General features: G+C 42.7%; 1 protein-coding gene across 3 annotated transcripts in view; it reads left to right on the plus strand.

Moving 5' to 3' along the window:
* CROT (carnitine O-octanoyltransferase) overlaps positions 1–28,000 on the plus strand; it is a 1,004,553-nt gene that overhangs the window by 153,115 nt on the left and 823,438 nt on the right. The gene's annotated exons all lie outside the window — the stretch shown is intronic.

Below are 28,000 nucleotides of genomic sequence, written 5' to 3' on the forward strand. Positions count from 1 at the left end.
CTGCACATTTCACTTTTTCCCATTGGTTACATTGTTTCTTGAGTGATACTTAAATATACAGTGAATTTCTGGATCTTTGTCTTTTCTGATAAGACTCCAAGCCTGCATAAAGCACCGCTAGTGATTCCTGGTAGTTATTTCTCCCATCCATCTTCCCCTTCATTGATCTGCATTATAAGGTCATCCCTTTCTACACTGCTGTTGATATCTTGAATTATTTATTTGGTTTTCCTTGTGCTTATTTTGAAAAAAGAGCATCTTGTCTCCCATTGTCTGTTTTACCTGCTCTGAACTCATTATCTAGGCAGCTGTTGCATAAAGTAACGTTTTTTACATGTTAGTAAGCACTTTTCCATGTTTTTATATCAAGAGGTCAGTGAATTTTCCATCGTGTGCACTTAGTGGTAGCCACTTGAGAGTTCTGCATGTAGTTTTATTGGCTGCAGGGCTTACTAATTAGCTCATCTTGTTTTTAGTGCCTTTATAAATTCTGTAGGATTGAGTGGCTTTTGGTTAATTTCTGCAAAGTACTGTCATTGGGTAAACACACTTTTAGAAGCTGCTTGAAGTACACTACTGTATCTGTATCTTTAAGTTTGGTTGTGGTAGCATTTCACTATGAAAACTGCTTTACTGTGCTTTTACACAGGAGGACTGGGACTATTCATCTAGTGGTAGTAGGTGTTTACCTGGTCCAGCTGACCTGGAAGGTACACAAAAGGGGTCTAAGTTTAGTCATTGTAGTGGCCAGAGGGCTTTTTCAGTTTTCTGCATCTCCACTGCTGGTATAAATTCGGCACAGTTGTTTGCTGTGCCAGTGCATCTGGAAACATTTGCTTATTTTCATTATACTGTGAACGTTTATTGGGCTAGTTACCTTATTATAGCACCCAGGACTATTGCTGCTCAGGCAACATCTGATTTGGCACTGGACAGCATTGCTGGTTAAATTAGCTGTAGATTCCACCACACAAGTGCAATTCCCTCATCTGGTTATAAACACCCTCTTCTCCCATTCCTTTCAAGTACACATTAGGACCTGCATCCGTGGATGGACACTTTCCTGCTATCTCTGCATCCAGCTTGGTGGACAGGGTATTCTTAGGCAATGTAAAATTGTCTTGTGTACACTGACCAACCACCTAATTCTCAAACAGACAAATATAGTATGTGAGAGATGTAGTTATACATTGACATTGCAGGCTAGACTCTCGCATACAGATGGAAAAAGCAACAAGCAGGTTGTCAGCGACTCACACATATCACTCACTGCTCCCACAAAGGACCACATATGTTGACTCACATATGCGGAGGTGCTCACATGTAACTTTCCCAAACTTCAGTTGCCTCTTAGGCACAGTCCTCAAACTCCAAATGTATACAAACAAGACAATTTCCATCACACATTGTGCCTAAACTAACAAGTCCATAAACAGTCCACTACCCAATATTCTGATCATAGGAGACTCCATTGTGAGACACACTGATGTCCTTCTTACCAGGGTGGATAAGGGGAAGGTTACAGTTAGTTGCCTGTCAGAGGCCAGTATTTGCCATATTATACAAGCACTCAGGTCACTGGCCTTTAAGTACCAGTATAACTCAGTCGTAGTCCATATGGACATGAATGACTTGAGATGTACCTGCTTGGACTATATGAAGAGGGACATTATTGAGCTCTCAGAGTATGTCACAGGCAAGTATGAGTCTAGCATTGAGCAGCATTCTACCATCTCCAAGGATGATGCCACAGTACCAGCAGAAAATGATCAACTTTAACAATTGGTTTAGCTGCTGGTGTCATTCCAAAGGGGTCCAATACCTGTCAGCTTGGAAAGACATGGTCGATAGGCCACACTGTTTTGCCAGGGATGGTCTTCACCTGTCATCTCTAGCCAAAACATTATCCACTCCTATAGTGCCTTCTTTAGGCATTGCCAAACAGACAAACCTTCCAACATAACAAAAGCTAACTCAGGACAAGCTAAAGGTGTTATTGCTCAATGCTGGGAGCCTCAGTAAGAAACTGCACTACCTAGAAGCTGTCCTTACCCTGGAGAATGATTGTCTGTGCAGTTACTGAAACATGGTTCAAAGTCACAGAAAGCACAAACAATATGACATGTTTGGGTTACTCCATATCCAACTAACCATGGGAAAAAATCCATTACCATATACTTGCTAGCTACAGATCCCCTACAATAAACCAGGAAAACCCATACATCTTACCTGAAGTTACTAGAATCCCTCACTGTCCAGCCCAATACCATACTCCTGGGTGCTTTTAACTACCCCTCCATTAATTAGGAGGCATACATGACCACTAACATGTGGGCCCAAAGATTTCTGGACGTAAATCCAAATGCCCTGGAGCAGCCTGTCTGCACTCCCACTAGGGGAACAAATATCCCAGATCTGGTGCTCACAAGTGCTACACCCTCCCTAGTGTTATGTCCTCACTTGTAAGATCAGATCACAAAGAGGTTTCCCTTGAAATAAAGGTAAAACTATTCCCCCACCTGACCCCAAAAACTTTAAGAACCTCTAAGGTACATTACCCCCATTAAGGGGATGGCATAACTAGTTTCCAAGCTCCCCCTAATCCAGAAAGCACAGAAATCTATGCAGAGGCATATGCAAAAGTCCTGTATGGCCATATAAACAACTTCCTAAAATTGGCAGTACCAGACCAAAATAAACCCAGATCAAACTGCAAATACAAGCCACTCTGGTTGACCCCTAGTATGAATAGGTTGTACAACAAAAGAAAGAAAATCCTGTCCAGAAGTAAGAGGGAATGCGCACAACAGAAATCAAGTCCCTCATTAGTCTAAACAAGTGAATCAGGGTAATAGTCAAGTCTCTGAAAGCAGACTTTTATGGTAAAAATATACTCCAAAGCTAAGGATAACCATAAAGTGTTTTTCAGTTATGTCCGCAATCTTAAGTCAACATCCAACAGTGTTCGGAATTGGTTGTAGATGGCATCACTTATACTCAGCCAGAAGACATAGCAAATCTGCTGGCTGACAAATTCAGCTCAGATTTCTTCTCTCCATTGCCTCCAGTTCTCCCTCAAAAAATACACTCCACCATTCCACTGCCACTTATCAACAAAGAACAGGTTTCCTCTGCACTCTCTAAAGCTAAAAACATGGCTTCAGTGGGGCCTAACAGTATACAAGGTTGCCTCTTAAATAGCATAAATCGGGACTCATCAGACCCATTAGGATGTTTAACCACAGCGTCTAGACTGGCTTTGTCCCGACTGAGTGGAGGACAGCAACAGTCATCCCTCTGCATAAAGGGGGACCATGTACTGACCTGGGATATTAAAGACCCATAAGTTTGACTAGTCTTATATGTAAGGCCAGAGAAAGAGTAATCCTGGACCTGATAAATAATGACGTGGAAGATCTCTAAACACTGGAACCGACCCAATTCGCCTTTGTCAAGGGCAGATCATGCCTACTGAATCTGGTGGATTTCTTTAAGAAAATCACTAAGGTATGGATGGGGGTAAAACAGTACAAACCACATACCTCGACCTGGCCAAGGCATTTGAAACAATTTGAGAAGGCCAACCCAGTTAGCTTCTGCTCCTCCTTTCACCTTTCCACTTTAAAAAAAAAATTTTTTTCAAAGCTAGTTTTCTGCCTTTCCTATAAGTTGTCTAGTCCAGATACATATTTGCTGTATCCAGGACTGTTTGTAAGCTTCTGTGCCCCCAAGCCTTTCTGTGTTGGAGGGAAGACTTCTAGCTTAATTTTGTTTCTTAGAACTAGCCAGTTTTCTAGTTTCAGTACTCAAATCTGTTTCTTTGAGCTCAACACTTGTTCAGAACTCATTGTAAGCACTAAATAAGCTACAAATTACTACAGCACTCAACGTTCCTCACATGTCTAGAGGAAAACAGTTTTTAGTACTTAATAAATAAGTACTTATCCAGGCATGTCTAAGGGTCAGCTCCCGGTGTTTTCTCCTGTCTACCTGATGAATCTGGGCATCTTGGGACAATGCAGCAATTGCCTCATGTACACAGACAACCCTCTCCTCCTGCCACCCAACACTACAACCTGTGAGAGATGCACTTATACAACCAAACAGGAAGCCAAGACTGGACTAGACAGTCAAGAGGAGAAGGTAAACACTTGCACCACACCATACCACAATCATCACATAGTCCCTCAAAACCTATACCACCAAAACACACACATAGAAACACAAAACACACACCTGCATTCGTGGAGGCTCTCAAAAAAAAATCTACCCAAGCAACAGGGATCTCCGAAGCAGAAACACAAGCAACCACCACCCCCCCTACACAACCCAAATAACACATAGCCCACAAACTCAGTGTGCCAGTCAACCACAGCCCATAAGGCATAACAACGTGCCCAACACTCTAGTCATAGGTGACTCTATAGTCAGGCACAGTGATGTTCCACTCACCAGGCTAAACAAGGAGAAAGTTACTGTCAGCTGCCTGTCAGGTACCAGGATCCGCCACATAACGCATGCAGTCAGGTCACTCCACAGCAAGTACAAATATGACTCTGTCATTGTCCATGCTGGTGTGAATGACCTGAGACGTACCTCCCTGGACTACATGAAAAGAGACATGGATCTTGTAGCCCAGGCAGGTATGACCCTACCCCTGAGTAGCATCCTGCCATCACCCAGAATTATACCACAGTACAAGGGCAAAATGATTGACTTCAACAATTGGCTAAGCTTCTGCTGTCATTCTAAGGGGATCCAGTATCTGTCTGCCTGGGTGACATGATCGACAAACCACAATACTTTTCCAGAGATGGCCTGCACCTGTCGCCCTTGGGATTCCAGATACTGGCTAAGGCGCTTGCCACCCCTATAGTGCCTTTTTTAGGCAAGATTCAAATGACAAATTCACCACCATAACAGGTACAAGCAAGCAAAATCTGAGGGTAATGCCACTTAATGCTAGAAGTCTAAATCTCAAAATGCACTCACTCGAGGCACTCCTTAAACTGGAGAACCTCGACATCTGTGCAGTGACAGAGACCTGGTTCAAGGCTCCAGAGAGCACCCCTATATTACCAGGCTATAATTCATACCACGCCTTTCGGCCACCTAACCTGGACCGAAGCATTAAAGGCAGAGGCATGTCCATATTCATTAAGGATATGCACACCTCCAGGGTAGTTGCTCAGCATAATGCATCTGAGACTATCCAAGTGCAATTAACTCTGGGCAAGACCGTAATGCAAATTGTAGCATGCTACAGATCCCCCACCATGCCCCAGGATTCCCACTCCTCATTTCTTGATACATTGGAAAATATTAGGGTACAATCTGATACCCTAATAATGGGCGATTTCAACTACCCCACCATTAACTGAGAAAACTACTCATGTATCAACTCTTGTGCTCAACGTTTTCTGGAATTCATAAATTCCAATGCCTTGGATCAAATTATCCACACCCCCACCAGGGGCAGCAGTATCCTAGACCTGGTCATTACCAACATGAGCAACTGGTGTTCCACACCAGAGGTCAATTCCTCGTTGGTCAGATCCGACCACAAGCAAATCACCCTAGACATCCACATCCCACCCCCACTCCCCATTAGGGAAACCACCGTAAAAAATGTCTCCAAAGCCAACTTCACGCCTCTTAAGACAAAAGTGGCAAACTTCACGACGCCCATGACGGACAGTAGAGATACGACTGCTGAATCCTATACATTTGCACTTTATAAGCACTTACATGAGTGCATGGATCGTGCAATCCCTAACAGAACCAAGATGCTGTCCTCCAAAAAAAGGAAACCAATCCGGTGGTCCCCTGCAATAAACAAACTCTACAACATAAGAAAGAAACTGTTGCAAAAAAGAGTAAAATCCAATGATTGGAGGAACTCCGTGGTCAGCCTCAGTAAGAAGCTGAGATCCCTCATAAAATCCTCCAAAGCTAGTTACGAAAACAAAATCACCACTGATTCTGAAGACATCCACAAAGCATTCTATATCTATGTCAAGAATCTCAATGGCAACACTCAGATCTGCTCTGAGTTACAGCACAATGGCACTAAATATACAGAACCAACTGATATTGCCAGCATCCTGGCAGATAGGTTCAGTGCTAACGTTACCCCTTTCTCATCCCCTAAAGGGCCCATCTCTATACCGGAAGAATGCAAAGTACCTGTAATCACGGCTGCGCAGGTAAAAAACACACTCGCCAAAGCCAAGAACACAACATCCATGGGACCTGATAACATCCCAGGCTGTGTTCTACATGAACTACAGAACGAACTGGCACCCCACCTAAGTACCATGTTCAATCATAGTCTCACCTCAGGCTTTGTGCCCACTGAATGGCACACAGCAATGGTTATCCCACTCCACAAAGGGGGAGCCACCATGGACCCCGGGAACTACCGCTCCATTAGCCTGACGAGCCTGGTCTGCAAGGTTATGAAGCGCATCATCGTGGAACTTATAAATAGTGACATTGGTAATCTCCAAGCTCTGGACCCTACCCAGTTCGGGTTTGTAAAAGGCAGATCATGTCTCCTAAACCTGATAGACGTCTTTGAAGAGGTCACCAAAGCTGTAGTTGTGAGGGTAAGGTGGTTCACACAGCCTATCTAGATCTCACCAAGGCTTTCAACACCATCCCCCACTCTGGAATTATAGACAAACTCACTAAACTAGCTATAAATCCGTATGTCACAAGATGGGTTGTCAACTGGCTCACTGACAGAACCCACACTGTGAAAGTAGCAGACTCTAAATCCAACTTCAGACCAGTGACATGTGGAGTACCACAGGGTTCAGTTCTAGGTCCTCTCCTGTTTGGTATCTACTTCAAGTACAGGCTAACACAGAAGGTTTTTGGCTAACAAAGTTAGCAGATGACTGCAAACTAGGAGCCATAATCAAGACTCCTAACGATGTGGACATCCTACAAAAGGGCCTTACTGAGGCAGATGCCTGGTGTCAAAGCCATGGTCTCAAGCTCAATGCCAAAAAGTGCATTGTCATCCCTTTTGGTAAAAACTCTGTACCCATGAACTACCACATAGGTGGTAGCCTACTTAACACCAAAAGTGTGATAAGAGACCTTGGGACACAGGTGGACAGTAGTCTCTCCTTTGATAATCACATTGCCACAGTAGTCAGGAAATCCTTCTATGTGGCACCCCTCACCACAAAATGTTTTTCATCCAGAAAAAAAGAGGTCATTGTTCCCCGCTACTCATCATTCATTAGACCCATTATAGAGTACAACGCCTCTTTTGGTATGTACCTCAAAAGACATCTACAACAACTGAAAAGGCCACAGAAATACCTCACAAAGAGGATTACCGGCCTCAAACAGATGCCCTACGCAGACCGTTTCAAAAAACTCCAGCTTTACTCTGTCGCATATCGCCTACTCAGAGGCGATCTCTGCCTAACATACAAAGCTATGTCAAACCCAGAGCTGTTGCACATGCTCCATGTAAAGAAATCCCAATCCCTCCGAGCTACAAGCTCTGGGGGCCTAAACCTTGTCACCACAGTAAACAGAACATGCTGGAGGGATAGATTCCTGTCCCAGAGACTTCCCATACTCTGGAACAAACTACCTATCTATATCAAACAAAGCTCCTCATTAGCACTCTTCAAGAAAAATCTTGATGATTGGATGGGAGATAGGAAATTCACCCCGGGGATCACTTCTGTGGCTCTGCTTGACAGGGGCACAGGAAAATAATTTTCTTGGTTGGCAAAAGCCAGGATATCGTTTGGCTAGGCTTATATAGGCCCTAGGGCCAATAGCCTAGTACCTACCTATGAACCTATTCCCCACTCGGGAATTATAAATAAACTCACAAAACTGGGCATAAAACCCTATGTCACCGGATGGATAGCCAGTTGGCTGACATACAAGACACTTGGTTGAAATGGGTGAATTCAGATCCAGCAAGTGGTCAGTTACTATTGCTGTGCCACAGGGCTCAGTACTGGGACCACTTCCATTCAGAATATACTTCTCTGAAGTCAAGGCAAATGTGGAAGGCCTCTGGATGACAATTTTTTCCAATGACTGCAAGCTGGGGGCAGTCATAGAATCTCCCAGTGATGTAGATATTCTTCTGGGGGGTGTAGATCAGACAAATGATTAATGCCAGAATCATGGCCTAAAACTTAATGGAAAAAAGTGGGTTATCATACCGTTTGGGAAGTCCAACACCTCTTTAAATTACAATATCAATAGCATGCCTATTAGAATGGACTCAGAAGTGAGAGATCTAAGTACGGGGATAGACGGTTGCTTGAACTTTGACCTCCTTTTGTCCACAGTGGTGAGGAAATCCTTTTATGTGGCACTACTTATAAGTAAAGGTCCAGATCAAAGTAAATTATAGTTCTGCTGTACTCATCCCTCATTAGACCAATAGTCGAGTATAGTGCGCCATTTGACAAGTACTTGACTAGGGATTTACAACAGATGGAGTGACTTCAGAGCTTCCTCGAAAATAAAATACTGGGTGTAAACAACATGAACTTTTCGGATAGACTAAAAGCCTTATCCCTTTACTCTGTCTCCTACCGGCTATTAAGGGACAACCTATGCCTAACCTTCAAGGCACTCACAAGTCCAGCCCTGATGGAGTTGCTACACATCCGCAAGTCATATAGGTTCATAGGTTCATACTAGGCTATCTGCCCTAGGGCATTTATAAGCCTAGCCAGAATGTGTGTTTTTTCCCCATTTATTTTTATTTTTTTTGCTATATTTTTTTTCGAGAAAGTATACTGCCTCTCTCTCTAGTGACACAGAAGAAGTGATACCCCCTACCAGTAAACCCATCCACTCTCCCATCTCCTCAAGAAGAGAGTGAAGAGAGTCTCTGCCTAACCTGCCCTGGACTGACTGGGATTTTCCAGAGTGAGCCTCTCTGGAGCCTCTGGGTCCCTCCTCCAGCATGTATTTTTGTTTCCAGTGTGAGGTTCAAGTTCTCTCAGTGTGCGTGTCGCGATGGGATTTTGGATTTTCTGAGGTGCACATGTCCATTAATTCCGTGGTTTATACGTCAGGCACAGATCGCCTCTGAAAAGGCGGTATGCCACTGAGTAGAGCTGGAGTTTCTTTAACCGGGCAGCATATGGCATCTGTTTGAGCCCTTTGATCCTCTTGGTGAGGTACTTTTGGGGTCTTTCCAGTTGCTGCAGGTGTCTGGTAAGGTACATCCCAAAAGGGGCATTGTACTCAATTATGGGCCTGATGAGGGATGAGTAAAGAGGCACAATGACCTCTCCTGATCTAGATGTGAATCCCTTCATGATTAGGTGGGCTATATAAAATGTTTTTCTAACCACTTTGGCCACGTGGTTGTCAAATGAGAGATTACTATCAACTTGGGTCCCCAGGTCCCTAATTACTTCTTCTGTACTTAATGGATTACCACCTATGTGGTAATTTGTGGGCACTTTGTTTTGCCAAAGGGATGATTATACACTTTTGGCATTTAGCTTGAGGCCATGGCTCTGGCACCAGTTGTCTGTTTCTATAAGGCCCTTTTGGAGGATGCTTGTGTCGGCTGGAGAGTCGATTATGGCACCCAGTTTGCAGTCATCTGCGAACTTGGTCAGCCACAGTCCTTCCATGTTGGCCTGTACCTCCGAGAAATATATACCGAACAAGAGAGGTCCCAGGACTGAGCCTTGTGGGACACCACTTGTAACTGGTTTGGAGTCTGATATGGCTCCAGCAATTCTAACCATGTGGGTTCTGTCCTTGAGCCAGTTTGCAATCCATCTAGTGACATAGGGGTTTATATTTAAGCTGGTGAGCTTATCTATAATGCCCGAGTGGGGTATTGTATCGAAGGCTTTTGTGAGGTCCAGGTAGGCTGTGTGGACCACCTTCCCTCGTCAATGGCCTTGGTGACTGTTTCAAAGAAATCAACCAGGTTTAAGAGGCAGGATCTGCCCTTAACAAAGCCGAACTGGGTAGGATCCAGTGTTTGTAGGTCCCCAATATCTTTATTTATGAGGTCCATGATGATCCTTTCCATAGCTTTGCAGACCAAGCTAGTCAGGCTTATGGGGCGATAGTTTCCATGATCCGTTGAGGCACCACCTTTATGGAGAGGGACCACTGTTGCTGTACGCCACTCTTTGGGCACATATCCTGTAGTAAGGCTGAGATTGAACAGTAGTTTTATGTTTGGGTTTAGCTCTTCTTGGAGTTTATGTAGGACGCAGCCCGGGACACCATCTGGTCCCATTGATGCTGTGTTTTTTACTTTGGAGAGGCGGCTCTTACCTGAGCATCTGAGATGTCAGGGGGGCAGCACTCTGCTGGGATAGATATTTGCCCTTTTGGTGGGGAGGGGGGAGAAGTTTGCGCTGAACCTGTCAGCTAGGATGTTGGCAATGTCTGTGGGTTCGGTGTATTTTTGTCATTTTGGACTAATTCTGAGCATATCTGGGAATTACCACCCAGGTTCCCAACATAACTAAAGAAAGCCTTGTGATTATCCTTAGTGTCCTGTGCAATTTTTCTCTCGAAGCTGGCCTTAGACAATTTTATGTGTGCCCGTAGCTTTTGCTAATACTGATCAGTGATGCCTTCCCTTTTTGGGATTTTGCTCTATCATTTAGTAGCTTCCTCCTTCTATTGTATAGTTTGTTTATGGCTGGGGTCCACCAGACAGGTCGACTGCCTTTGGAGGATTGGGTCTTGGTTTTATTTGGGATCGCATGATCCATGCATTCCTGAAGGTGTTCATAGAATGCATTTATGAAGGATTCAGCGGTCTGGGCCGTATTTTCCACAGGCCCAGGGGCTTTGAAGGATTCCACCTCAGTTTTGAGGAGTGTGAAATTTGCTTTAGAGAAGTTTTTCACTGTGGTTTTCTGGGCAGGGGGTGGGGTCGGGATGTGAATATCCAGTGAGATTAGTTTATGGTCTGATCTTACCAGTGAGGGATACACTTCTGGTCTGGAGCATAGAGTCCCCATGTTGGTGATGATCAGGTCCAGTATGTTTTCCCCTCTTGTGGGAGTGGTAACAAGTTGTTCCATAGCATTTGAGTTTATAAATTCTAGGAACCTTTGGGCTAGGTGTTGGAGCTAGAGTAATGCTCCCAGTCTATGTTTGGGTAGTTGAAGTCACCCAATATAATGGTGTTTGGAGAGACCTTCATATTTTCCAGTGTTCTCAGGAAGGCCGGGTGGGGTTCCTGGGTTTGGGAGGGTGGTCTGTAGCAGGCTATAAACTGGAAGGCAGTTTTACCCACTGTTAGTTGCACATGGATAATCTCTGATGCTTCGTGCTTTGCCACCAACCTGGAGGTGTGGGTATCTTTGATGAATATCGATACTCCCCTCCTTTTGTGGTTCAGTCCAAGTTTTGGGGCTGAAAAGCATCGTATGAGGTATAACCTGGTAGTGCTGGGGTGCTCTCGAGACCTGAACCAGGTTTCTGTTACTGCACAGATATCGATGTTCTCCATGCTAAGGAGAGTTTCAAATGCGTGCATCTTGAGGTTTAGACTTCTGGCATTGAGTAGCATTACTCTTAGTTTCTTATCCCTTGTGATACCTATGGAGGTGGGTTTGTCTTTTGAGCCTTGCCTAAAAAAGGCACTATGGGGGTAGCAAGAGCCTTTGCCAATATCCGAAAGCCCAGGGGTGACAGGTGCAAGCCGTCCCTAGCGAAGCATCGTGGCTTGTCGAGGATATCATCCCAAGCTGACAAGCATTGGATCCCCTTTGAATGACACCAGTACTTTAGCCAATTGTTGAAATTGATCATCTTGTCTTCATATTGTGGCATCATTCTTGGTGAGGGTAAGATGCTACTCAAGGTCAGGGTCATACCAGCATGGGCTACATGCTCAGAGAGCTCCTTTATGTCTCTTTTCATGTAGTCCAGGGAGGTACGTCTCAGGTCATTCACACCAGCATGGACAATGACTGAGTCATATTTGTACTTGCCTTGGAGTGACCTGAGTGCTTGTGTTATGTGGCGGATCCTAGCGCCCGACAGGCTGCTCACCGTGACCCTCTCCTTGTTCAGCCTGGTGAGCGGGATGTCAGTGTGCCTGACGATAGAGTCACCTATTACAAGTGTATCAGGTGTGTTGTTTAGTCTTAAGGGCTGTGACTGTTTGGCACACTGGCTTTGTGAGATATGTGTTGCACGTGTTTTGTTTTGGGGTAGCGGCTGCTTGGGTGTCTGCTTTGGAGGTCTCTGCTGCTTCAGCAGATCTTTATTTAGAGCCTCCGAGTATGTTTTTGTGTGATTATGTGTTTGGTTTGCTGTCGTGGTAGGTCTATGGGAGACTGGAATTGTAGTGAGTGTGGTTTCCTTCTCCTCCTGACTGGTTATGCCAGTACTGAGTTGAGAGAGCTTAGCCTCCAGTTTGGCTATATGGTTGCATCTCTCACATGTGTTGGAATTTGTTGGGAGGAGGAGAGGGTTGTCTGTGCACATGAGGCAGTTGTAACATTGCCTCAAGATTCCCAGATTCACCAGCTGGACCGGAGAGGAGATTGACAACTGACCTTTGGACATGCTAGAATAATATTGGGAATTCCTTAATAATTGAAAACCAGGGCCAGTGGGGAGTGAGGGTGTAGTGCTTTTAATTTTTAGTGCTGACTTATATAATTGCTTTAGTGAGCAAGTGTCAGGTAACTTAAGTGCAATGTGTTACAGGTAACTTAAATGCAAAAACGACAAACAGTAACTTTCTTTCAAGTGAAACAAGGAAATAAGTACAGTAAGCAATGCAGATATCACTAGTGATCCACAGAAGCTGAGAAGCCGCGTTAGGTGGAATTAGCGTTCCAGGGAAATAACAAGCAAACAAACAACAAGCATATAAACAAAGCTAGATTCAGCAGGCCTGGATCTAGTCTATGCTACAGCAAACAAGGTGTACCAATTTCAGTAAGATACAGTTCAAATATTCAGGCACTATAAACCTTTAACCAGAAATTCCCAGCTCAGAAGGGCAGAGTCAAGCCTCTTCTCCCACAAGAGTGCAGACCACAAACCTTCTTAATGTAAAATAACTGGCCTGAAGCCCAAGTGCTTAAACCAGAACTAATACACTTTAAGAATAACAGACACTGGGCTCTCAATCAGCAGTTCCCAACTTAGAAGGATGAAAGCTACCTGTCCTGCCACCACAGTGCATGCCACAAACCTTCCTAATGTAAAACAACCGGTCTGAAGCCCAAGTGCTTAATCCAAAAGACTTAGAATGATAGCTACACTTTAATCAAGTTACTACCAAGCAGTAATAAATACAATTGAATACTTTAGAGAATGCCTGGATTAGTGCTCAAGTTACACACACAAAGCTAGATCCAGCAGGCCCGAATCCAGTCTATGCCACAGCAAACAAGGCACACCAACTTCAGTAAGAAGCAGTTCAGATATGCATGCACTATGAGCCTTCAACCAGAAATTCCCAGCTCAGAAGGGCAGAGTCCAGCCTCTCTTCCCACAAGAGTGCAGACCACGAACCCTCTTAATGTAAAATAACTGGCCTGAAAGCCCAAGTGCTTAAACCAGAATTAATACACTTTTAGAATAACAGACACTGAGCCCTCAATCAGCAGTTCCCAACCTAGAAGGATGTAAGCTACCTGTTCTGCCACTACAGTGCAGACCACAAACCCTCTCAGTGCAAAACAACTGGTCCGAAGCCCAAGTGTTTAAACCAAAAGGCTTAGAATGAGTTACACCAAGCAGTAATAAATACAATTGAGTACTTTTAAGATGATGCAAAAGTAAAAAAGTAGGTAGAAACACAAGTACAGTAAAAGCAGATGACATTTTTTTTTTTTTTTTTTTCTGAACAAGTGCTGAGATCAAAGAAACAGATTTGAGTGCTGAAACTAGAAAACTGGCTAGTTATAAGAAAAAAAAACTAAGCTAGAAGGCTTCCCTCCAACACAGAAGGGCTTGGGGGCTCAGAAGCCTACAAATAGTCTATACCACTTAACGCATGAGACTCATCCGATCTAGGGATCTAAACTTAGCATCTCAAAACAAAACATGCTGAGGAGACAGATATGTGCTAGTGCACCATCCCTTTTTCCATAATTAAATTCCCTTCATTATTAAACACAACCAAGTAACTGGCATCTGAAAAAACTTTGTGAAGACATTTTTTAACTTCACTCATTTACATTGTTTCTGACTTCATTGAATATATATAAACATATTTTATATGAATATATTTACATTCATAAATAAATACTTTTATATAAATAATGCTGATGATTCATCACATTTATGAATAAGATTCCATTTGTAACAATTTTTCACGAAAATACAGCCTCATTTCCAAATACATTGGGCCTGCCCAACACACAAAAAAATACAAATCCTCTGAATCCCCCTATGTTCTAATGTAAAAATGTTTCCCCTACTTTCCAATATCACCAAGATGTTCAAGAATCCTAAGCTTCACCTTTCTTGTTGTGTGTCCTACATACCATTTTTTCTTCACACACATACATCATATGATGTATACTACCCCTGTGGATTGCAGTCAGTAGTTCTCTAGCCCTGTATATAGACATCATTAATTTTAGTGCCATCCAAACTTTGACCCGACTACAAATCAAATTCAATATTTCCTTTAAGTTAGAAATATCTAAGAAAAATAAAAATAGATGGGAAAAGTTTTCCTATTCTGTCATCTTCACTGATGATGGGCCAAAATCTCATCACTGCCTCCTTATTGCATCTGAAAAAATTGATATCTGGTGACAAAAAACATATTGTCACCAGGACCTACTTTCTTCCAAAAAACTAAACTAAAAATTCTCATTCTCATTCTTGCCAGATCAAGACTCTTTGCCCCTTCTGATGACTCACTAACTCACTAACTCCTTTCACGTTATCTCTAGCCAATCTAAATCATCAGACAGATATGTGCCTCAGATATTGCCCCTTCTTTAGAACAGGCTTCCTATTCAGATTAAGCAGAGCCATTCCCTGGCCCTCTTCAAATGCATTTTAGATCACTGGATGCGGAATTGCAGATTCACACCTGGGGTAGTGCCTATATCCCTTATGGACAGGGGCAAGCTGTAAGATACTCAATGCACAGGCACAAATACATGCCATCCTGTTGCCCCCTAGGGGCTATATATTGGATAAAACTGGGTTATATTGGCTGGGTTAGTAAGAGCCCTAAAGTAGTTAGCCTGGTAATCTCTTATGAACCTACAAGTCAGTGTTCACTTAGCAGAGAAGATGACAGCTCAGAGAGAGACTGCTGTGACATTTAATGTGACAGTAAATCACAGTACAAGAGTTGTGTAGGGAGAGTAGTTAAATCCAGAGAAGGAAACCAATAAATTATACATTTGTAATAATTTGTAATTTGCTGCTCACATAAATAGGCCACCCAGAATGGAGAAGAGTTTTTGTGAGTGCCAGATGGACCGGCAAGGGCTCCTACTGCTCCTATCTTGTTTTGTTTTGTAAAATACAAGAAAAAATAAAACTTGTAACTTTGCACCATTATGTTAAGCTCTCACCCTTCCTGCTGTGAGTGAGCAGAAGCCACTTCCACCCTGCTGTACCATTGGTGTATTATACACTGTATTGTTTGAATTTAACATGGATAACTGTGTTTACTGAAGGACACGCCTTTTTCTGTTTTTAGAATTATGTGTAGTTTACTGTTAGACGAAACGTGGTATGTCTTTGGGTGTTTGTTTTTATGAATATGTTTCTTTAACTGGTGCCATAACATAACGTAGCAGTACAACAAAACATTCTGTAGTTATTCATTAAATATTAATTCTTTCAGAGTACACATTTAGTGATTTTTGCTTTTTTATTTATTTATTTATTTTTATTTATTACCGTATTTTGGTTATCTTGTATCCTGGATCTGGTTCCTAGTAAATCCACTCCCCAAGATGACCTCATCAGTTTGTTAGGTATGAGAATGCATGATCCAGAAGGTGTACAAGTTACATCTGGTATGCTTCCAGAAATACAGGATTTTGGTTTTAATTTAAACATTTAAAGTTGCCCATTTTACTGTTTAATATGACAGGGATGACAGTTTATGTAGGCAGCCAGTATGAAGAAGCATTGGAAAGATAAGAATGCCTTAGCACATGATCTTTGTGTGTTCAAAGCAGTAGTCTGTAAAAGAATTCCAGACCCTGCCTCCTCCACAAACTTGCAGGTTGTGAAAATTGTCATCTTTGATGTTCTTCTGTTTCACTGTTGCAGTCATTACATTTGGGTTATCTGCTTGCAGTAGCCCTCAGTCGGCCTGATTAACAAAGTCTTGGGTCCTGCGTTGGTTGCTGTCCCTTCTTCCATGACGTCAGGTCGTCAGGGGTATAAAACATGCAGCCGACGCCATTACATCAGTCTTTCTTGCCGGGCGGTGCCCGAAGCAGTTCGCTAGTGCCGGTCGGCCTACTCCTTAAATTTACGTTTTTGAGTTTCAGAACCGAAGTCTTCAACTAAAGCCAAGTACCCCATTGGGAAAACTTTTTCTTGCTCCTTACCAATGTCAATAAAAGTTAATAATTGCATTACTTGTGGAAAGCAAATACCTCACAAAGATTTTCATTTGTACTGTATTCCTTGCCTAGGCCCTGACCACGATGTACCTTGCTATCGGTTCTGTGCCTTATTTAATCAGCGTACTATCCATCGTCTGTATATTTTCGCCTCTAAATATTTTGGTTCTCAGTTTAATTATCCAGAAATGTCGTTGTTTAGCCATCTGACTACTGGGATTCCGAAAGAACGCAAAGATAAAAACAGAGACAGGCCACCTAGGTCCAAAGCTGCCGACGACGCTTCTCCTAAGCCAGTCGCCAGTTCACTGGTACTCGGTGAGGTGCTTTCGCAGCCCCTGATACCCGCTACTTCTGATTCGCAGGCCTCTACTGAGACCCATTCGGAGTCTGGTATGCCACAAGATGTTTCAACTGTGGAACCTGCAGATGTCTCTACCTTGGATGGGTTCGGAGCCACTGTGCAGGCACCGGCTTCTGAGGGTGTATTCAAGCCTATGGACTTGCATATTAAACCAACGCCTCCTTCTTCATTTAGGCCTAAATCTCGAACCATGCCTAAGAAACTGACGCCCAGGCCGCATGCTCAGGCCTCTATGCCTAAAAAACAAATGATAAGAATGGCTGAAGATCTTATAACTCTAATCAGGAGAAGCCAACCTCCCCCTTCTAAGAGACCTAGGACTGAAGTTATTTATGAATCTTCTGACCAGGATTCTGATTTCTCTGATTCTTCTGATGATCTGGATTTGCCCTTATCTACTTGTGAGGATTCTGATGCAGATGACTCTATTCCCTCTGCTTCCCCTCCAGAGGATTTTTCTTTTGGTGAAATCTTGCATACTCTAAGGGAGCATTTCCACTGGGAAAGCCAGGATTTTGCTGATTCAAAAAGAGGCTTAGGGATTTCTTACTCCTGCCTCAGCATAGGCCTTTAGCTATACCTCCTGTACTAGACATTGTTGATGATGCCTTTTTGGAATCCAGTTTGGCCCCTGATTCTTTGCCTCCTGCTCCCAGAAAACCTGACAGATATTACAGGGTTCCTGATTCACACAAGTTCCTTTTTAAAAATCCTATTGCGGATCCAGAAACTATCTCACAGGGACCCAAGGGCATTAAGGCTTCTACTGCTAAAAATCCTACCCCTTCTGATAGAGACTCCAGGGCACTGGATAGATGGGGTAAGAAGGTTTACACTTCTGCAACCTTGGCCATTAGGGCTTTAAACTGCCAGTTTCATATGTTAAAGTATCAACAACATGTTATTGGATTGCTTAAACAGAAAATGATGTTGATTCATGACTGTACTGAAAATAAAGAATTACAGGATTTAATGTATTCTGTTGAACAGGTTGGAAAACATACTTTGCAATGTGCCCACTGAATGGCGCACAGCAACAGTTATCCCACTCCACAAAGGGGGAGCCACCACTGATCCCGGGAACTATTGACCTATTAGCCTGACGAGCCTGGTCTGCAAGGCCATGGAACGTATCATCATAGAACTCATAAACAAGGACATTGGTAACCTCCAAACTCTGGATCCCACCCAGTTCGGGTTTGTGAAAGGCAGATCATGGCTCCTGAACCTGATCGACTTCTTTGAAGCAGTCACCAAAGCCGTGGATGAGGGTAAGGTGGTTCACACAGCCTATCTTGACCTCACCAAGGCTTTCGACACCATCTCCCATTCTGGAATTATAGCTTAGCTCACTAAACTAAGTATAAATCCCTACATCACAAGATGGGTTGCCAACTGGCTCACTGACAGAACCCACACTGTAAAAGTTGCAGACTCCAAATCTGACCTCAAAGCAGTGAAAGTGGAGTACCACAGGGCTCTGTCCTGGGACCTCTCCTGTTTGGTATCTACTTCTTTGAAGTACAGGCAAACACAGAAGGCCTCTGACTAACGAAGTTCGCAGATGACTGCAAACTAGGAGCCATAGTCAAGTCCCCAAATGATGTGGACATCCTACAGAAGGGCCTCACTGAGACAGATGCCTGGTGTCAGAGCCATGGCCTCAAGCTCAATGCCAAAAAGTGTAGTGTCCTCCCCTTTGGTAAAAACTCTGTACCCATGAACTACCACATAGGCAGCAATCTACTTAACACCAAATGCGTGATAAGAGACCTTGGGACCCAGGTGGACAGTAGTCTCTCCTTTGATAGTCACATCGCCACAGTAGTCAGGAAGTCTTTCTACGTGGCACACCTCATCATAAAAGGGTTCTCATCCAGGAAAAAAGAGGTCATTGTTCCCCTCTACTCATCACTCATTAGACCCATTATAGAGTACAACACCCCTTTTGGAATGTACCTCACAAGACTTCTGCAGCAGCTGGAAAGGCCACAGAAGTACCTCACAAAGAGGATTACTGGCCTCAAACAAATGCCCTACACTGACCGCCTCAAACAACTCCAGCTTTACTCCATAGCATATCGCCTACTCCGAGGTGATCTCTGCCTAACAAATAAAGCTATGTCAAACCCAGAGCTGTTGGACATGCTACACCTAAATAAATCCCAATCCCTCTGAGCTACACGCTCTTGGGACCTAAACCTTGTCACCACAATAAACAGGACACACTGGAGGGATAGATTCCTGTCCCAGAGACCTTCTATACTCTGGAACAAGCTACCCATCTATGTCAAGCAAAGTTCTTCATTAGCACTCTTCAAGAAAAATATTGATGAGTGGATTGGAAATAGGAAATACACCCCAGGGAACACTTCTGTCTCTCTGCTGGACAGTGGCACAGGAAAATAACTTTCTTGGGTGGTGTAAGCTATGGAACCTTGCTGGCTAGGCTTATGTAGGCCGTTGAGCTGATAGCCTAGTTACCTACCTATGAACCTATTAGAGGCCTCTTGCAGGGTTGCGGTTACTGGGTCTGTGCTCAGAAGGCATGCTTGGCTTAAGGAGCAATCTTTGCCTGATCATGTTAAAGCTAAACTGTTGGATGCTCCCTTAAATCAGGACCACCTGTTTGGCAACAAAGCTGAGGAAGTTCTTAAAACGATGGAAGGCAAAGCTAAATCTATGCAAACTGTTAAAGATTTCTTACAAGTTCAGCCTCCTAGATTTAGTAGGCATTGGCCCTCTAAGAATTGGTCCTTTCCAGCTCCTTCCAGGTCTTCTCAATCCAAACGCAGACACAGCAGAAGCCCCAGGTTTCATTTCCAGAGGACACACAAGACTAAGCAGTGGGGGGTTTCCACATCCAAATCTGGGAGTAGTAAGACTCCCCCCTATGGAAAACTGTCTCAATGGCTTGCTTTTAAAACTTCCAAGCACTTCCCAACTGAATGCTCCTTTAGGCGGAAAGATTGGTCTGCAGGCCAAAAACTGGGAACTCATTACCCAGGACAAATGGGTTTTAAATATAGTGTCCCAGGGATACAGATTTCACTTCTACACGTTACCAAGACCAAGCGGGTGGCCGGATTTACCCCCAAATCAGTGGACAGAGGCCCAAAATGAAGTACTCTCTCTCTTAAGCATGGGGGCTATTCAGTTGGTACCAGAAGAGGAAAAAGGACAAGGTTTATATTCAAGACTTTTCCTGTTACCCAGAAAAGACAACACATGGCATCCTATCCTGGACCTTTCTACTCTAAACACCTCTTTGGTGATTCCAAAATTCAAGATGCTGACTCTTCACCTGCTACTTCCTATGCTAGGCAAAGATGCCTGGTTGGCAGCACTAGACTTAAAAGAAGCATACCTGCACATCCCTATCAGGGAGTCTTGCAGAAGATACCTACGCTTCAAAGCAGACTACATGCACTATCAGTTCTCTGCACTGCCCTTTGGCTTATCTACTGCGCCCAGGGTATTCACAAAGTGCCTAGCTCCAGTCATTGCATTTTGCAGGCAAAGAAATATTCAAATATACCCACACCTGGACGATAGTTTAATTCAGGCAGAAAGCCAGGACATACTTTTGAATCATCTGGCCTTTGTTCAAAGGGTGCTGACTTGTCTGGGGTACACCATAAGAGAAAAGAAATCACACCTGGTACCCTGTCAACAAATTATATTCCTGGGAGCAAGCTTGAATACAACTTTCTAGATGGCTTTTCTCACGCCAGAGAAACGGATTCATTTGACAACCTACTTCAAACAAGTGGCCACAAAAGCCCAGTTATCTGCAAGGCAAATACTGCAAGCTTTGGTGTTCATGGCCTCCTGCATTCGTCTAATTCCATATGCAAGGCTGCATATGAGGAAACTACAATGGTATCTCAAAAGCCTATTGTGTCAACATTCTCAGGATCTGGAAGCAATGATTCCTGTTATACCTTGCCTATGCCTAGAGTTCCTTTGGTGAGCAGAGGCCTGCCACCAAAACAGGGGACTACCATTCACACTACCTCCTTCCGCCCAGACCTTAACAACAGATGCATCAGACTATGCATGGGGGGGCTCACCTGGCAGGGAAGGAAAATGGAACCCAAGTCAAATGCACCTGCACATAAATCAAAAGGAAATGTTAGCTGTACAGAATGCTCTGACAGCCTTCAAGGACCACATTCTTCCAGGACAACTAATGGTAAAGACGGACAACACCACTGTCATGTGGTACATAAACAAGCAGGGGGGTACACATTCTTACCCCCTATGCAGACTAGCCATGACATTGTGAAACACAGCCTTGAGCTACCGAGTGAATCTACAAGCTCAGTTCCTTCCAGGAAAACTAAATATACTAGCAGAAGGACTAAGCAGAAACCTCATGGCCCCACATGAGTGGAAACCTGAACCAAGGATTTTCAACATGTTGGCAAGCAAATGGGGGAGCCCAGATATAGACCTGTTTGCCTCCTCCCAGAACCATCAATTGGACAAATTTTGCACAAGGATTCCCCACAAGCTAGCTTGGAAAGTGGATGCTCTATCCTTCAGCAGGAAATCCCTATCAGTTTATGCCTTTCCTCCTCAGCCTCTGCTCTCCAAGGTACTACTAAAGATCAAACAGGACAAGCCAAGGACGATTTCAATTGCCCCAGACTGGCCGCGCCAACACTGGTACTCCCTCTTGCACAGTGTGTCAGTCTTGGCTCCATGGCACCTGCCTCAGACCCCTTCCCTGTTGTCTCAGCAGGAGAACCAGATTCTGCACCCTCAGCTGCAAACCCTGAACCTAGCAGCCTAGCTAATTACCTAATCTCTCCTTTACCACCCCTCAGTAAATCAGTAATAGATATCATTTTAGAGGTAAGGAGGCCTAGTACTAGAAAATTTTATGCTGCAAAATGGAAAAGATTTTGTGCCTGGAACCAATCTCAAGGGATGAGCGCAGCAGTGCCCAATTTACCTCAGATTCTACAATACTTGACTGAGATGCTTCATAAGGGCGTGTCCTTTTCCTCCATCAAAATTCATGCCTCAGCCATTTCAGCTCATCATAGAACAGAACCTCCCCTCTTCTCTCACCCACTGCTTAAGCAGTTCCTCAGAGGGGCGAAAAATTTAAGGCCACCCAGGAGAGCTCCAACTCCAGCCTGGGACCTTAACTTTGTCTTGGAGAAACTCACTCTTCCTCCTTTCGAGCCAGCTGCTACTGCAGATTTAAAATTCCTTTCTTGGAAAACAGCTTTCCTTTTAGCAATCACTTCAACAAGAAGGGTATCTGAATTACAGGCCCTTATGGCAGTGGAGCCTTTCATCTTCTTTCATGCGGACAGGGTGACCCTCAGAAGCAACCCCTCCTTCATGCCTAAGGTGGTATCCAGTGTGGCTCTTAATCAGTCCATTCATTTGCCTACCTTCTTTCCTAACCCACAGAACATAGGGGAATGGATACTGCACTCCTTAGATGTGCACAGACAACTTAGATTCTACTTGGACAGGACTAAACCTCAAAGGAAATCTGAACTGCTGGTGGCATTTTCTGCAGGGACAGAGGGGAAAGCTATTTCAAAGCAAACTATTTCAAAATGGATAGGCCACTGCATTCATTTCTGCTATAAGCACCATGGTAAACCTATCCCACAGGGCATCAGACTCCATTCAACCAGGGCTGCATCTACCTCTACAGCCTTTCTCAGGGGTGTTCCTACCAGGGACATCCTAGAAGCTCTGCTACCTGGAGTTCTGTACATACTTTCACCAAGCATTATCATTTGCCAATTTTCTCTAAATCCAGAGCTGGCTTTGCCACTGCAGTCTTGCAGGACCTTATAGCTGGTCCTAATTCTTTTTAAATTCCTCCTCCCCACTTTAGCTTCGGGACTCTACCCAAATGTAATGACTGCAACAGTGAAACAGGAAGAACATAGTACAGTTGTGTACTCTTACCATAAATGTAGATGTTCGAGTGTATTCACTGTTGCAGTCCTGGTTACCCTCCCTCCAGCCCCCTTTCTTCTTTTGGCTATATCTCTACTCTCTCTTACTATGCTCAAAAGCTTTTTGGTGTATTTGCTTTTTTGTTGGAGGTATATCCTTGTATTTATAGATTTAATTGCTTCCCATTAGGGGGGCACCCAACATGTGGGGCAAGAATAACTGATGTAATGGCGTAGGCTGCATGTTTTATACCCCTGATGACCTGACGTCATGGAAGAAGGGACAGCAACCGACGCAGGACCCAAGACTTTGTTAATCAGGCCGACTGAGGGCTACTGCAAGCAGATAACCCAAATGTAATGACTGCAACAGTGAATACACTTCAACATCTACATTTATGGTAAGTGTACACAACTGTACTTTCTGTCATTAGAGAAAGTTAATAGGTTTGTTACTTTGCTTAGATTTGGTGATAAATAAATAAAATTAGCATTTCATTGGTCAAAAGTGTGGTTATTTACCAGACTGCTGATGTTGCGTTGTGGTAATATTTATATACGTGTGTGTGTGTGTGTGTGTGTGTGTGTGTGTGTGTGTGTTTGTGTGTGTGTGTGTGTGTGTGTGTGTGTGTATTTATTTGTTAACTAGGTAGGTAGGCTGCTCTGTTGACCCTTTTCAGCCATGATCTGTGCTGAAGAAGAACATGCAATAAAAACATTTAGATTAAACATGAAACAAGTGAACAAAAGAGCAAATGAAAACACTGTATAAATTTTTACAGAAGCAAGAGTAGAATTAATTCTTATAGTTGTACACAGCTATGAGGAGATAAGCATAAATTGGGTTAAACCGTCAGCTGTACCAGGCATTAGACAATAAAAGTTATGTATAGTATTTCCATTTGGTGTAATAATGTAGGTGCTGCTGTTGGGTAAAGCTAACCAGTGTTCTTATAGCACTGGCAGGTAGCATGATTGATAAGGTGCTTGTATAGAGAGGTTTTAAATTCCCTCATATTGGAAAGAATTTTTTTTTGGTAGATGATTCCAGATAACAGGCCTGTCGAGAGAATGCCCTTTCACCAATTTTACTTTTAAATGTAGTCCTAACGAGTATCATAATGTCTTCTTGGCTACCTCTTAAAGAAGGTTTGTTCCCCTAAATGGAATTTTAAATTGTAAATATGGCAATATCCTAGTTTTAATATTTTAAAGGTAAGCAGCCGTACAGAAAAGGTGCCCTGTCTTTATCAGGAAGCCAGCAGAGATCCTTAAATGAGTTTGCAGTGTTTTTAGCTTGTCAGCAAGGGAGCCCGCAGGATTTTTTGCAGGGGGGGGGTGCAAACCCAAACCTCACCCACACAGCCCCACCCCCTCTGCTGCCCTGCCCACACGGCCCTACCCCCACCCACGCAGCCATTCCAGTGTCCCATTACTTGGCTATTTTTCCCCATTTGTCATAGACACTGTTCAAATCTTTCAGTGTGCATACTGTTTTATTCTTTACTTCTACAATGATTACAGATATTTGTATTTCATTTACAACTTTTATTTAAAATTTTATAGCACAAACACTGATAGACATTTACTAAACCTAAACAAAGCAATAGTCTTACAATGAAAAGAGGCTTAGCATTAAAACTTCTCTACCTTAGAAACCCACATTCACCGAAACAACATTGAAACCCGCATTAGAAGAAAATGCATCTGGCCAGTGGCAGGGTAAGTTTACATTTGGGCTGTTTTCAAATCATAGGCTCCTTGCACACTTGTAGATCTGTATTGCACACATTTTTAGAACCATGCAAAAGTTATTTGATTCACCTTCCTGACTGTATTAATTATACTATATAATAATTTAATTATATCCCTTGTATAATACAGTACCACTTGTTAGAGTGTGTTTTAATTTTATAGTTCTGAACATTTTTCCTTTAAGCAATGAAGCAAATCATATATGAACCAGTAATGACAACCTGCCCAATTCAGAACATTTCAGCCATAAAGGGCCACTCTACTCAAACTTCTGTCATACAATCCACCAATATCAATCAATATGCAGAATCTTTGCAGAAGTAAAACTCATCTGAATAATTCCACATTGAGATCTGAAACCAGTGAAGAAGTTGTTGCTAGAAAACAACTTTATATTTCAGTGTTTCATCTACAAATTCAATGCCTGCTGCCCTTGAACAATAAATTGCCTACGTTATATTAAAAAAATGGTAAGCTGGTATATTGCAATAGGGAATGGGTGGCAAGCTGAAAAACAAGTTCATAGTTATTAGGCATCTCATCCAAAGGAGGACATACACCCCCTTAAAATACAAATCTACATGTTGTGGGAGTAGAACCTATAGCCCTCTGTATCAAGATGCAAGTATGCTACCTGCTGTGCTGCTTTAAAAATTCTATACCACAATAGTGATACCATTTGCTAAACAAAATAGTTGCACATTTTAAGCAGGCTTAGCATGAGCAGCAGTAAAATTCTCTTCCCTTGAAGCTCACAATTCCTTGAAAATGCACTTGAAAATAAATACCACCTGCTAACTCTAGGACATTTCACTCTCTCTAACACACACCTCAACCTCTAAGTGCAAGAAATCTGGACAAAGCCTAAAATAAATAGGAGCAGATTATAAATATTGCTCTCATGAACTTAGGACATTGCTAGAATAACAGGATTTATGTCAGTATGCATTTTTCTAAAGGATATGACATCTAAAACTCAAATGTCTGTCATTATTTAGCAACTTCAATGCTTTTTAGGAGGAATATGGGGCAAAAATCTGGACATTCTCCAAAAACCTGGACAGCTGAGGGGTATGCTTCCTCCTTCTTATACATACATACAGACACACACACACACACACACACACACACACACCATACCTCTCAATCTGTTAACACAAGAAATCTGGACAAAGCCTGTTATAATGCTAGGGATAAAGGCCCACAATTAGGGACACATTTGAAAGTTGCTAGAATAAAAGGATTTGTGTTAGAATTAATTTTCTGAATGATATGAAGTCTGAAACTGAAATGCATGTCATTATTTATTAACCAACTATATTCAGATATAGTTGGTTGTCTCAGTACTCACTGTGGCTTGCATATTCTCCTCTCTTGAAAGGCCCACTCTGCTTAACTTGTGTATTATTTCCTCAGTCACTTCACAGTGGGTTGCAAGGCAGCTTTATCACTAGTGTGTGCACAAAATATAATGCCTTCAATGAGTCTTGCAAGAAATCACATGCAATCATCATGGCACAAAGGTTCTACTGAAGATGCTTCCAATTTTTCTCATACACGAACACGACAGAAGCCAGAAACAGCTGTTATTCCACAGCTAGATGCAGCAGTAGCAAAACAAATTGCAGAGAACCAAAATAAATTGGAACCAGTTGTATCTACCATTATTTACTGTGCAACCCTTGACATTCCTCTCTGTGGAAAAGAAGGCTCTGGTGGAAATTTGTGTTACTTGTTAGAGTTTCGTATTGACGCTGGTGACACAATACTGAAAAACAGCACAGTGAAACAGCTGCAGGAAATGCTTGGTACACATCCCATAGGGTACAAAATGAGCTGTTGGCAGAATACGAACATGTACTTCGAAAGGAGATTGTTTGTGCAGCAAACAGGGCAGTTGGATTTAGTGTATTGGCAGATGAAACTGCAGATATCTCAGACATTGAGCAGTTGTTATTGGGCATTTGGTTTGTTGATGATGATTGTATTGGAGAAGAGTTTGCGGTTTTTGTTCCCATTGTTGTGAGAGATGCACAGTCTGTATCAAATGTCATTGTCAGTGAATGCATAAAGTGCGGTCTAGACCTGGAAAAATTACTCAGACAAGGCTATGATGGCTGGTCCATAATGGCAAGCATCCAAAATGGTGGTCAGGCAAAGATTTGTGAAAAGTATCCAAAAACAGCCTTTATCCACTGTGCATCTCACAGACTAAACCTTGTAGTCAATGATCTGAATGATGTTCCTGAAATACGTAGTGCTGTTAAGATTATTACTTTTGTCCATGACAGTCCAAAACGACAAGCATTGGTACCAAATATATCTCTTCTGTGTGAGACATGATGGACCGAGAAATATAAATCCATTCGTGTGTTTAGTCAGAACTTTGAGAAAATATTTGACTACCTGGCTGATCTTCAGAAGAGCACTGCTGGTGAAACCAGACAAAATGCACATATGTTACTCAGTGCTTGCTCGTCATGCACATTTGTGATTTCTCTCTTCATTATTGCAAACTACTCATCAGTTCTTGAGCCTTTTGCCCAGATGTTTTAGTCTGTTCAACTTGTATAGTAAAGGTTCAAGAACACATCAACAGACTCATTAAAATATTCAAGGAGCACCACAACCATGCTGAAGAGCACTTTAGGAATGACATTCTCAGTAAGGCAAGATCACTAGCAGATAATCTTGGTATTGAGTTAGTGTTGCCAAGGATTTGAAGTCGACACACCAAGCAAACACAGTAGGCGTGGATTTTGAGAATTATTACAGAACAAGTATTTATATCCCTATCTTGACTCATTAGTTTCTTCACTGACGTCTCGCTTTTCCACCAGTAACACTGCTCAGTTCAACTTATTTTATCTGCATACTAAAATGATGCAAAACTTACAACGTGAAGAATTCTGAAAACAAATTGCCATCAGTAATGAACTATACCATATTGCTACTATATCTGAATGCTTACTTATTGTCTGATGCATTGGCTTTGAAGTTATAAGACAACCTAAAGAATCCGATGGGCTACTACTACCTTTGCAGTCAATATCTTACAGATCTTCTATCAATGATGTTTCTGAACAAAAAAAAAAAAAAAGTGTCAGGTATGGGATTAAAAAAAAACATTTTCTGATGTGTTTCAGTTACACCAATGATTAACATGTGCATCATGCTAACCTGGACAACAACAAAAAATAAATACATAAAACTATTTGATTTTTGTGTTTGTACATGTTTATGCAAGGAAAACTTAATACTGCAGTAACTTACACCTCTCAACTGTACAGATGTTCGCAGAATGTCCAGATTTTTGCCTCATATTTTTTGTGTGTTCCTCCTAAAATCTGTACTTTTCTGGCAAATAGCTGAGGATTGAAGTCATTAAATAA

This window comes from Protopterus annectens, chromosome 3.part1 (assembly GCF_019279795.1).
Source record: "Protopterus annectens isolate FY-2018-M chromosome 3.part1, PAN1.0, whole genome shotgun sequence".
NCBI classification, from domain to species: domain Eukaryota; kingdom Metazoa; phylum Chordata; order Ceratodontiformes; family Protopteridae; genus Protopterus; species Protopterus annectens.